This window comes from Pan paniscus, chromosome 9 (assembly GCF_029289425.2).
Source record: "Pan paniscus chromosome 9, NHGRI_mPanPan1-v2.0_pri, whole genome shotgun sequence".
NCBI classification, from domain to species: Eukaryota; Metazoa; Chordata; class Mammalia; order Primates; family Hominidae; genus Pan; species Pan paniscus.
In genome coordinates, this window is record NC_073258.2 from 6,279,409 (window position 1) to 6,293,051 (window position 13,643).

General features: G+C 38.5%; 1 protein-coding gene across 8 annotated transcripts in view; it reads left to right on the forward strand.

The window, feature by feature from the left end:
- Positions 1-13,643, forward strand: part of STIM1 (stromal interaction molecule 1) — a 231,916-nt gene that overhangs the window by 162,789 nt on the left and 55,484 nt on the right. The window lies entirely within an intron of this gene.

Consider the following 13,643-nt stretch of genomic DNA (forward strand, 5'->3'; position numbering starts at 1 on the left):
TATTCCTACCCCTTTCCTCACCCACCTAACCCTGGCATAGGAATCTTCCAGGTTCTGCTGCTTTATCTCCAGAGATAGGGAGCTTGCTGGTCTCTTGAGGCAGCCCCTTTCTTCTCTAGCTTCCCACTTAGTCCCAGCTCTGCTGAGTCCTAGACAATTCAAAGATTGGGTGAGGGTACAGACAGACTCTCTCCTCTTCTATACCATCTTGATTGAAAGCTTTTCTATACCATTTTGATTGAAAGCTCCTGAGTCTTCTTTTTTCCAGGTTAAGTAGCCCTACTTCTTGAAGAGAACATTTTCTCAGCCTCCTTCTTGTCTTGATTTCCTGCCTATAAGCACTTTTGTTAATGTGTTTCTTAGATCCTGTAGTTGGCTGCAGACCTCCAAGTGTGATTTTATCATCAGAGTTGAGCAGGACTGTCACCTTCTTGTTTCTGAATCCTGTGCATCTGTTAATGCAGTCTGATTAGATACTGGTGCCTCACTAGTCATACCACTCTACTGACCCATGTTGAGCTTAATGAAAACTTCAGATTTCTGTAAAACTGCTAAACCATCATTACCATTTTTTTTTTCTGGAGCATTTCCTTCAGAGTTCTTAGTGAAAGAGCATGTCTAATTGTGCGAGACTTGACAGGGAAGGGGAAAACAGGGCTTTAGCTTCCTCTCCATTTATATCTGTGGCTAGGGCACAGATAACAGTAAGACTAGAAGAAATCTCTCTTCCCAGGGTCTCTTAGGGCAGGTTCTGATGTAACAGGGGTTAAATGTAAGTAACCATCAGGATCCCTGGTTTTTATTTGAGGAACCTTAGGCCTAGATGTATAAAGTTACTTGTCATTATCATGCATTTGGTAGAGCCAGAACTTCAGCTGTAGGCCAATGCTTTTCAATACCCTCTTGGTTGAAAGCATTAGTCTAAGGTAGAGAAGACTAGTTTTGGTAGGAATGAGGCAGTTTCTATTTTTATTTACATTTTAATTTAGGCTTATAGAATTTGAGATCTGAAAGGGATAATCTGTATTGTAGATGGGGAGCATTAAATGTGAAGCAGGAAGACCTGGATTCTAATCCTGATTATGGGATGGACAGGCTGATGCCTCCTGTTAACTCTATGTTTTATCAATGTAGAAGAAAAATTAGGCAGCTGTAGGAGAGAGCTTCCTGGATATCTTTGGAAGCTGAGTTCCTTCTGGGGGCTTTTCTTTAATAGCTCTCTAGCAACTCAGGCTATGTACTGATGAAGATTAAGCAGTGACATGAGCTTTGGAACTATACCAGCGGTGCCAGGAAAAAATCTTCCATTAGCATCATTTAGTTTTGGCTTTCTTATTTTTCTCTAATAACATGAGGACAGGGTGGCTGGTTTTTAAGAGTGGGTTTCAAAAGTAGGAACTTAGAATTAAAGATGGCAGGGAGAGCATTCCGGCCTTTTCTGAAAGCTCACATAGAAGTATCTAGGAAAGGAAAGTGAGAGGGCAGAAACAGAGGGACTAAATCATAATGCTAGAAAACAGCTCCAGGCAGTTTTCTGGCAAGGACTTTATTTTTGGACTTAGCAACTATTTGGAACACTTCCAGTGTATTCTAAATTACAGGAAAATGAAAGACAATGGAGTGAGGTTTTTTGGGGGAGAGTCCTCATTAACCATGAGTGGAGAAAAGCATTTCAATGCAGTGATGTAGTTCACAGCTGAGAAATGATATATATGTACCCTATTAGAATTTGCTCACTGTGTGTTATACCTGGTGATTTGACAGACTAAAAGTGAGAATTTTTATATGTCCTCTTCCTCCCAATAATTTGCTTCATTATTCAGAGAAAGGCCCCTAATCTCTCTGGAGTGATGATTTCCAGAGCTACAAAAAGCATTTAATATTCTGGCACTGGCTCAAACTAGCTGTTCTGAGTTTAGCTAGATGATGTAGATGTCAGCAGTGGTCACTTGTGTTCAGAACATTAGCTGGCTAGTGTCAGTACCATCTGTGTGATTAGCATTGTTAACATTTTTCTGACTAATGTTGGGAGCCAGTCTTTTCTCTGTGTTATATAGATCTTAGCAGAAAAGTTTTCTAATCTCTATCTTAGCCAACTCTGGGCTTTAGGAATAAAAACAGCAGCAGCAATGACAAAAACTGAAAAACTACTTTAACATTTATATAGTATTTAATATGTGCTAGGCACTGTTTCTAAGTGTTTTACATATATTAACTTATTTCTCACAGAAACCATATGAAGTATAGATATTATGATTATACAGAGTTAGCACAGACTTCACAAGTTAAGTTCATAGCCCCCAATAAGATTACTCTCACTTCAGACATCAGCCATAATTTCAAGCTGTTCCCAGGTCACCTGCACTTCTGACCAGCTGACTACAATTCATGCATTACCATGGCCTTCTCAGGTTTGATAATTAACTAGGACTACTCAGAGAATTCAAGAAAGCCCTATACTTATGATTACAATTTTATTATAAAAGTTACAAATCAGGACCAGCCAAAAGAAGAAATTTATAGGGCAAGATATGGGAGGGTCCTGAATATGGCACTTTTGTGTCCTCTCCTTGTGGAATCAGGACACATCTCCGTTTCCAGCACATCAGAGTGTTTGCCAGCCAGGAAACTCAACTGAACTTTGGTGTTCAGTGTTTTTCTTAGGGTTTCATTACATAGGCAAGTTTGATTGAATTCTTAGGCACATGATTGAACTTAATATCCAGCTCCCTTTTTCTCCGTAAAGGTTGTATTGGTATCACCGGGCTCAGAGCCCCAATGTTCTAATCACGTGGTTGATTTTTATAGTGACCAACCCCCATCCTGAGTCATCTTATTAGCCTGAACTCATGTGTGATGCAAGGGACCCACCAGGAATAATAAAGACATTCCTATCACTGGGAATATTCCAAAAGTTCAGTGGGTACCTCCCAGTAACCCAGGACAAAGATCTGCCAAATTCTTTATTATACAACATTGAATAATTAAGTATGGAAGAACTGGTAAAGCAGGGTTGAAGAAGGACCGAGAATGAGGGCCACTCCAGGAAATCCAGCAGCAGAGACTAGGGGATTCGCCTTTTCTTTTTTTTCTTTTTTCTTTTTTTTGAGACAGAGTCTCACTCTGTCACCTGGGCTGGAGTGCAGTGGCGCAATCTCAGCTCACTGCCACCTCCGCCTCCCAGGTTCAAGCGATTCTCCTGCCTCAGCCTCCCGAGTAGCTGGGACTACAGGCGTGCGCCACTACGCCCAGCTAATTTTTGTATTTTTAGTAGAAACGGGGTTTCACCATGTTGGTTGGCCAGGATGGTCTCAATCTCTTGACCTCCTTATCTGCCCACCTCGGCCTCCCAAAGTGCTGGGATTATAGGTGTGAACCACCGTGCCCGGGGAATTGGCCTTTTCTAATTAGCTACTTTCATATGACCCAGCTTTATTCATTTTTTATTTCTAAGTGTCTTTGCTCAACAGTCAGATATGACAAGAGAAGAATCAGATTGGCGTAGTGTGGATTACAGATTTAAATAGGGTGGTGATGGTGGGAGTGTGTGTGTAGGGTTTGGAGAGAGCTGCAATTTCCAGCCCCTACAGGATCATATGAGGTTAGAGGAGTGGCAGTTCTTTAAAGGAAGGGTGGCTGGGTAGTTTTGTAGAATCCTTGAGAAATAGAATTACTGTTTGCATATTTGAGCCATTGGAAACAATAACAGTGTCATTTTTGGAGAAGAATGATGGGAGGCACTGACCTAAGGGAATTCTCCTCTAACCATGGCTTTCATTTTTTCTAAGCAAAGTGCATCATTACTGTTTCTCTTCTCCTTTCCTGGACACTAGATTTTAAATGATGCTATCTGCCAAACAAAGTATATTTCTTCTTTTGAGACAAGAGTCTCACTCTGTAGCCCAGGCTGGAGTTCAGTGGCATGATCTTGGCTCACTGCAGCCTCTGCCTCCCAGATTCAAGGCTTCTTTTGCCTCAGCCTCCCGAGTAGCTGGGATTACAAGCGTGCACCATCACGTCCAGCTAATTTTTGTATTTTTAACAGAGATGGGGTTTTGCCATGTTGGCTAGGCTGGTCTTGAACTCCTGATCTCAAGTGATCTACCCGCCTCAGCCTCCTAAAATGCTGGGATTACAGGCATGAGCCATTGTGCCTGGTGAATATTTCTTTTTTTTCTTTCTTTTTCTTTTCTTTTTTTTTTCGAGATGGAGTCTTGCTCTGTTGCCCAGGCTGGAGTGCAGTGGAATGTTCTCGGCTCACTGCAACCTCTGCCTTCCAAGTTCAAGAGATTCTCCTGCGTCAGCCTCCCGAGTAGTTGGGATTACAGGCGTGAACCCCCACGCCCGGCTAATTTTTGTATTTTTAGTAGAGACGGGGTTTCACCATGTTGGACCAGGCTGGTCTCGAACTCCTGACTGTAGGTGATCCGCCTGCCTCAGCCTTCCAAAGTTCTAGGATTATAGGCGTGAGCCACCACACTTGGCCAATATTTCTTAAGTAGTAATTTCTTTCCTCATTTTTATGAATCAAGACTTTGTAACTATCAATCTTTGATTCTATGAAATATGATTGCAGCTAAAAGCAAAAGAACCTGGTAGTCTAGTGTGCCTGTGGACTTTGCCATAGTAGTTGTTTCCAAAAGTTTTTGTTTCCAAAAGCCTGGTAGAAAATAAACATTACAGACCGGGCGTGGTGGCTCACGCCTGTAATCCCAGCACTTTGGGAGGCTGAGGCAGGCAGATCATGAGGTCAGGAGTTCAAGACCAGCCTGGCCAACATGGTGAAACCCCATCTCTACTAAAAATACAAAAAAATTAGCCGGGTGTGGTGGTGGGCACCTGTAATCCCAGCTGCTCGGGAGATTGAGGCAGGAGAATTGCTTGAAACTGGAAAGCAGAGGTTGCAGTGAGCCGAGATCGCGCCATGGCACTCCAGCCTGGGCAACAAAGAGTGAAACTCCGTCTCAAAAAAAAAAAAAAAAATAAATAAATAAATAAATAAAATAAAGTAAACATTACAGTAAGTAAGTTCACAGATCTCCTTTTCTGTCTGTGCTATTCTTTGGACGATAGAATTTCTCTGCAGGAAGCAGTGGAGTAGTACAGCAGGTTCCTGAATAATGTCACTTCATTCAACCTTGTTTGATTATAATGCTGTTGAAAATTAAAAAATTGCTTCCTTACTGGGACCATTGTCTCTTTGTGGAGTTTGCACATTTTCTCCATGTCTGCACGGGCTTTCTCCAGGTACATCAGTTTCCTCCCACATCCCGAAGATGTGCACTTTAGGTGAATTGGTGTGTCTAAATGGTCCCAGTCTGAGTGAGGGAGAGGGAGAGAGAGGAGGGAGGGAAGGAGGGTGGGCGGGGGGGGGGGGTGGGAGAGAGAGAGAGAGAGAGAGAGACAGAGAGAGACAGAGTGTGCGTATGTGTGTATGTGGTGTGTGCGTTTGTGTGCCCTGCAATGGAATGGCATCTGATTCAGGGTTGGTTCCCACCTGGCACCCTGAGCTGCCGAGGATAGGCTCCAGCCACTCTCAACCTTGAACTGAAATAAGCAGGTAAATAATTATCTTACTTGCTTTAATCTTCCTTAAATGTATGTACAGGTCACGTTTATTTCATTGTGTAGTATTAGGAGTGTTTTGGTCTTTATTTGTAAGTTTGGTGATGTTTTTGTGACCAGAAATATGCCATAATAACTTCACCCTTGTTTATATCAATTAGCCTCTAGTAAAATTGGTTTTGTTATACATGCTTTTGCTTAAAGTTGCAGTTTCCAACAAACCATTGATGACATTAATTGAGGACTTACTGTACTGGAGAGCTAGGAAGCCTTTAGAAAGAACATCCAGGCCGGGTGCGGTGTGGCTCATGCCTGTAATCCTAGCACTTTTGAGAGGCTGAGGCGGGTGGATCACTTAAGGTCAGGAGTTCAAGACCTGCCTGGCCAACATGGTGAAACCCTGTCTCTCCTAAAAATACAAAAATTAGCCAGGTGTGGTGGTGGGCATCTATAATCCCAGCTACTCGGGAGGCTGAGGCTGGAGAATTGCTTGAACCCAGGGTACGGAGGTTGCAGTAAGCTGAGATCGCGACTTCACTCCAGCCTGGGTGAAAGAGTGAAACTCCATCTCAAAAAAAAAAAAAAAAGAAAGAAAGAAAGCACCCAGCAGAGCTGCTGACCTCTCTGTTGACACAACACCGGGAGGCCAGGTGGCATCAGACTTCTGTCTAAACCATTTCAAAAGTCAGATCCATATGAAAGAGCTGGCAGCCCATTTTTGCTTTTACATAAACCTAATGAGAGATATGTTTAGTATTTTCTTTTAGTCATTAAAAAATTATTTTTCTAAGTTAACCATCAAGTCATTTAGTTAAAAACCTCAGACATTAGTTGTTTGCTGCTGTATTTTTTGGAAGAATCATACAGTTGGCTTTTTCTTTCCCTTACATTCTTTCAGATAATTTTTTTATACTGATAATAAAAACAACTAGCATCCATGTAGTGATTTAACTTTTATCACAGTCATTTTTTATTTATTTTAAATAGACACTTGGGGATAAAAAGTTTTACTTGTATTCCCATTTAATAAATAAGAAAACTGAGTATCTCTCACCCGAGGGTTCTACCTGTTTAATATATCTTATGTGCGTCTCCTATGATACTACCTTAGCTCAACTTCATTACCTTTTTAAAAAGATATTTATTGAGTTGCAATTGACATACAAAAAGGTGTAAATCTCTAAAGTTTACTATTTTTAAGATTTTGGTACATGTATACAATTGTGAAACCATCACTGCATTAAAGATGGTGAATATATTAATCACCCCTGAAAGTTTTCTCATAGTCCTTTGTAGTCTCTGCTCCCCTAGCAACCACTGATCTGCTTTCTGCCATAGATTAGTTTTCATTTGCTACAGTTTTATGTAAATGGAGTTATATAATATGTACTTTTAAAAAATAATCTGGCCACTTTCACTCAGTGTAACTATTTTGAGGTTCACTTATGTTTTGCATGTGTAAATAGTTAACTCGTTTTTATTGCTTAGTAGTAGTCCATTGTAGAGACATACCACAATTTATTTACCTATTTACCTACTGGGAGACATTGAGCTGCTTTTAGTTTTTGTCTATTACAAATAAAGCTGCTATGAACATTCACATGCAAGTCTGTATGGACATATATTTTCTTTTCTCTTAGGTAAATACCTAGGAGTGGAATGACTAGGTGATATGGTAGGTATATGTTTTTAAGAAACTGTCAAACTGTTTTCTAAAATAGTTGTATTTTTTATATTCCCACCAGCAGTATATGACACTTTCAGTTCTTCCATATCTTTACAAACACTTGGTATGGTCGGTCTACTTAATTTTAGCCATTCTGATAGTATAATGATCGTGGTTTTATTCTGTATATGCCTAATGACTAACAATGTTGAGTATCTTTTTATGTACATGTTTCCATTCATATCTCTTTTTTGGTAGAGTATCTGTTAAATCTTTTGTCTGCTTTTTATTGGGTTGTTTTTTTAAATTGAGTTTTGAGAATTCTTTATATATTCTCCATTTAAGTCTTTTATCAAATATATACTTTGCTAAGATTTTCTCCAAATCTGTGGCTTGTCCTATCAGTCTTTTAACAGTGTCTTTTGAAGAGCAGAAAGTTGTAATTTTGACGAAGTCCAGTTTATCAATTTGTTTTTTAACAGATCATGCTTTTGGTATTGTATCTAATAAATCTTTGCCTAACCTAGGATCACACAAAGATTTCTTTCTGTTTCTTTCTAGAAGTTTTGTAGTTTTATGTTTTACATTTAGGTCTATAATTCATTTTGTATTAATTTTTATATGTGGTGTGAAATATGGAACTTACTTCTTTATTGTGCTTACACGTGGTCCCAATTGTTCTAGAACTGTTTTTTGAAATGCTGTTCTTTTCTTCATTGCATTGCCACACCTCTCGTCTTTTGTCAAAAATCAGTTGTTTAAGCTGAGTGCAGTAGCATACACTGTAGTCCCAGCTATTCAGGTGGCTGAGGTGGGGTGGGTGGGTGAAAACTGCTTGAGCCCAGGAGTTGGAGTCAAGCCAGGGCAGCATAGCAAGAACCTGTTTCTAAAAAACAAACAAAAATGCCTCAAGTTGTTTGTATAAGTGTGAGTTTATTTTTGGACTCTATTATGATACACTGATCTATCTGTCTGTCTTTATGCCAGTACCATGCTATTTTGATTACCATAGAATTATAATAATTCTTTCAATCAGGTAGTGTTAACCCTCCAACTTTGTTCTTCTTTTTCAAGTTATTCTGGCTGTTTCAGGTCCTTGAATAAACTTGTCAATTTCTACAAAAAAGCCTGGTGGGATTTTGAATAGGATTGCATTGAATCTGTAGATGAGTTTGAGAGAACTGACATCTTCAAAATACTGATGTTCTTTCAACCCATAAACAAAGTACATCTCTCCATTTTTTTTAGGAGATACACTTTCTCTGAGTACTATTTTTTGGTCTTTCACATTTAGAACTTTCACATCTTTTGTCAGATTTATCACTAAGTAGTTGATAGTTTTTTATGCTGTTGTATATGGTATTTTTTAAAATCATGGTAAAATACATATAACAAAATTTACTATGTAAATGGTATTTTAAAATAATTTCTGATTGTTGCTTATATACAGAAATGTAATTGATTTTTATATATTGATTTTATATTCTAGACATGAAGTCCTTGCCCATGCCTATGTCCTGAATGGTAATGCCTAGATTTTCTTCTAGGGTTTTTATGGTTTTAGGTCTAACGTTTAAGTCTTTAATCCATCTTGAATTGATTTTTGTATAAGGTGTAAGGAAGGGATCCAGTTTCAGCTTTCTACATATGGCTAGCCAGTTTTCCCAGCACCATTTATTAAATAGGGAATCCTTTCCCCATTGCTTGTTTTTCTCAGGTTTGTCAAAGATCAGATAGTTGTAGATATGCGGCGTTATTTCTGAGGGCTCTGTTCTGTTCCATTGATCTTTATCTCTGTTTTGGTACCAGTACCATGCTGTTTTGGTTACTGTAGCCTTGTAGTATAGTTTGAAGTCAGGTAGTGTGATGCCTCCGGCTTTGTTCTTTTGGCTTAGGATTGACTTGGCGATGCGGGCTCTTTTTTGGTTCCATATGAACTTTAAAGTAGTTTAAACTAAAAATGTATATTCTGTGAAGTGCTAAACTCATTTAGTAGATTTCATCACATTTTTTTCCATAGACAGTCATGTTTGTCTGCCAATAAAGACAGTTTTACTTCATTTCCAATCTGATGCTTTTTTTATCTTTTTCTTGCCTGATTGCCTTGGATAGTATTTCTAGTACAGTGTTGAAGAGAAATGAGGTGAGCAGATATCCATGTTTCATTTCTAATCTTTTTTTTTTTTTTGAGACGGAGTCTTGCCCTGTCGCCTAGGCTGGAGTGCAGTGGCATGATCTCGGCTCACTGCAAGCTCCGCCTCCTGGGTTCACACCATTCTCCTGCCTCAGCCTCCCGAGTAGCTGGGACTACAGGTGCCCACCAGTGCACTCAGCTAATTTTTTATTTTTATTTTTAGTAGTAACGGGGTTTCACCGTGTTAGCCAGGATGGTCTTGATCTCCTGACCTCGTGATCTGCCTGCCTCGGCCTCCCAAAGTGCCGGGATTACAGGCGTGAGCCACTGCGCCTGGCTATTTCTGATCTTAGAAGACATTCAGTCTTTCACCATAAAATATAATGTTGGGCCAGATGCGGTGGCTTATGCCTGTAATCCCAGCACTTTGGGAGGCTGAGGTGGGTAGATCGCGAGGTCAGGAGTTTGAGACCAGCCTGGCCAACATTGTGAAACCTCATCTCTACTAAAAATACAAAAATTAGCTGGTCGTGGTGGTGGGCGCCTGTAATCCCAGCTACTTGGGAGGCTGAGGCAGGAGAATCACTTGAACCCAGGAGATGGAGGTTGCAGTGAGCCAAGATTGTGCCACTGCACTCCAGTCTGGGCAACAGAGTGAGACACTGTCTCAGAAAAATAAATAAATAAAATAAAATAACAAAATTATATATATATATAATGTTGGCTGTGGGTTTTTTGTAGTGCCTCTCTACTCCTAGTTTGCTGAGAGCCTTTATCAGGCATAGATACTGGATTTTATCAAATGAGTTTTCTGTGTCTATTGAGATGATTGCATGGTTTTTCTGTTTGTTTGTTAATTTGATAAATTACAGTGACTGAGTTTTGAGTGTAAAGCTAACCCTGCATTCTTGGGATAAATCCCCTTGGTCATAATGTATTATCCTTTCACTGTATTGTTGGATTAGATTTGCTAAAATTTTGTTTTAAATTTTTATGTCTTTGTTCATGAAGGATACTGGTTTGTAGTTTTCTTAAAATGTCTTTGTTTTTGGTATCAGGATAATGTTTGTCTCATAGGATGAATTATGAAGTATTCCTCAAGTTTTTTTGAAGAGTTCATGTAGAATTGGTATTATTTTTTCTTAAATATTTGATAGAATTCAGCAGTGAAGCTAACTGAGCTTAGAGTTTTCTTTGTGGGAAGGTTTTTAATTATAGTGTCAATTTCTTTAATAGGTATAAGGCTGTTCAGGTTATCTATTTCTTGAGTGAGCTTAGGTACTTTGGGTCTTTCAAGAAATGTGTCTATTTCACCTGTGTTGTCAAATTTACTGGTATATGTTAATAAAATTGCCTTATTTTAATGTCTGTAAAATCGGTAATAATGTCTCATTACTGATCTTAATAATTTGTGTCTTCTTTTCTTTACTGATTGGTCTTATTAGATCTTTGTTAATTTTACAGAACCAGTGTTTGGTTTTATTGATTTTTCTCTGGTTTCTATTTCATTGATTTCCACTTTGATCTGTATTATTTTCTTTCATCTGCTACTTTGGATATCATTTGCTCTTTTATTTTTTAGTTTGGTAAGGTGAAAACTAAGGTCACCAATATGAGACCTTTCTTCTTTTCTAATACAGAATTTAGTGCTGTAAATCTCCCTTAACTACTGCTTTAGAGGCATGTCCCAAATTCTGGTGTATTGTGTTTTTTTTTTTTTTCCTCTTTTCCAACTGATTTATTAGTAGCGCAGACGAATAAAAATACCTAGAGTGAAGACACAATTAATGGCAAATGTTCTCCTATTACTTTTTTTCCTGATATAATCTTCAATAACTTAGTATCCCTTAATAATATGTTCTAATTTGAGAGATTCTTTTTGCCCTGGAAATGCATACCTTTAAAATCTGTTTTAGACCTTAGATCCATCCATTATTGGTTTATCATTATATTGGATGAAATGTTGTGCTTTTTTTTTCACTTAGCTCAAAATATTTTATATTTCCTTTTTGACATCTTTAGTTCACAAGTTATTTAGAAGCAAGTTATTTAGTTTCCAAACATTTGGAGATTTTTTTAGACTTTTTTAGTTATTGATCTCTAATTTAATTCCATTGTGATCTGAGATCATACTTTATGTGACTTGAATCCTTTAAAAAATTTTAAGATTTTTTTCTTTCATGTCCTAGGACATGGTCTATCTTGTTAAATATCCCATGTGCACTTGTATGTGTTCTGTTGGGTGGAGAGTTCTATAAATGTCAATCAGGTCTGTTTTTGTTGTTTTGCTTTTTTTTTTTTTTTCCAACTTTTAAGTTCCAGGGTACATGTGCAGGATGTGCAGGTTTGTTATATAGGTAAATGTGTGCCATGGTGGTTTTCTGCACAGATAACCCGTCACCTAGGTGTTTAGCCCTGCAGCCATTAGCTGTTCTTCCTGATGCTTTCGCTCCTCCCACTCCCCTGACAATGTATGTTGTTCCCCCTGATGTGTCTGTGTGTTCTCATCGTTGAGCTCTCACTTGCAAGTGAGAACATGCACTGTTTGGTTTTCCATTCTTGCGTGAATTTGCTGAGGATAACAGCTTCCAACTCTATTCATGTCCCTGCAAAGGACATGATCTCGTTCCTTTTCATGGGTGCATAGTATTCCATGGTATATATATACCACATTTTCTTTATCCAGTCTTTCATTGATGGGCATTTGGGTTGATTCCATGTCTTTGCTATTGTGTATAGTGCTGCAGTGAACATACATGTGCATTTATCTTTATAATAGAATGGTTTATATTCCTTTGGGTGTATACCCAGTAATGAGATTGCTGGGTCAAATGGTATTTCTGCTTCTAGATCTTTGAGGAATCACCACAGTGTCTTCCACAATGGTGAACTAATTTGCATTCCCACCAACAGTGTAAAAGTGTTCCTTTTTCTCTGCAACCTTGCCAGCATCTGTTGTTTCTTGACTTTTTAGTAATTGCCATTCTGACTGGTATGAGATGGTATCTCATTGTGGTTTTGATTTGCATTTCTCTAATGATCAGTGACGTTGAGCTTTTTTCATATGTTTGTTGGTCGCATGAATATCTTCTTTTGAGAAGTATCTGTTCATGTCTTTTGCCCACTTTTTAATGGGGTTGTTTATTTTTTCTTTGTATATTTGTTTAAGTTCCTTGAGGACTCTGGATATTAGACCTTTGTCAGATGGATAGATTGCAAACATTTTCTCCCATTCTGTACCATTCAGGACATAGGCACAGGCAAAAGTTTCATGATGAAAATGCCAAAAGCAAATGCAACAAAAGCAAAAATTGACAAATGGGATCTAATTAAAGAGCCTCTGTATAGCAAAAGTAACTATCATCGGAGTGAACAGGCAACCTACAGAATGGGAGAAAATCAGGTCATGTTGGTTGATGGTATTGTTCAAGTCTACATATCTTTATCAATTTTCCACCTACTTGTTCTATCTTTTTCCTTTCTTTTCTTTCTTTCTTTCTTTCTTTTTTTTTTTTTTTGAGATGGAGTCTTGCTGTGTTGCCCAGGCTAGAGTGCAGTAGCATGATCTCGGCTCACTGCAACCTCCGCCTCCTGGGTTCAGGCAATTCTCCTGCCTCAGCCTCCTGAGTAGCTGGAATTACAGGTGTGTCCCACCATCCCTGGCTAGTTTTTGGATTTTTAGTAGAGACAGGGTTTCACCATGTTGACTGGTCTCGAACTCCTGACCTCAAGTGATCTGCCCTCCTCAACCTCACAAAGTACTGGAATTACAGGCATGAGCCACTGCATCCGGCCTGCATACTTGTTCTACCAATTGTTAGAGAGAAGTATTTAAGTTTCCAGTTATAACTGTGGATTTGCCTATTTTTCCTTGTAGTTTCTGGTTCACGTATTTTGAAGCTCTGTTACTAGGTGCATAAAGATTTAGGATGATTATTTCTTAGTGATTAACTGACCCCTTCAACATTATGAAATGAACTGCTTTATCCTTCATGGTAATCTTTGCTCTGAAATCTACTTTGATAAAAATATAGCTGTCTTTTGACTGTTGTTAGTTTGGAATGTCTTTTTCCATCCCTCTACATTTAATCTATTTGTATTTTTATATTTAAAGTGCATTTCCTGTAGGTGCATATAGTTGGGTCCTATATATATATATGTATATTTTGCAATGTGACAATATCTGTTAATTGCATTATTTGGACCATTTACGTTTGGTGTGATTATTAAATATGATTAATCAAATATGATTGATATGATTCTTAATATAAGATAATT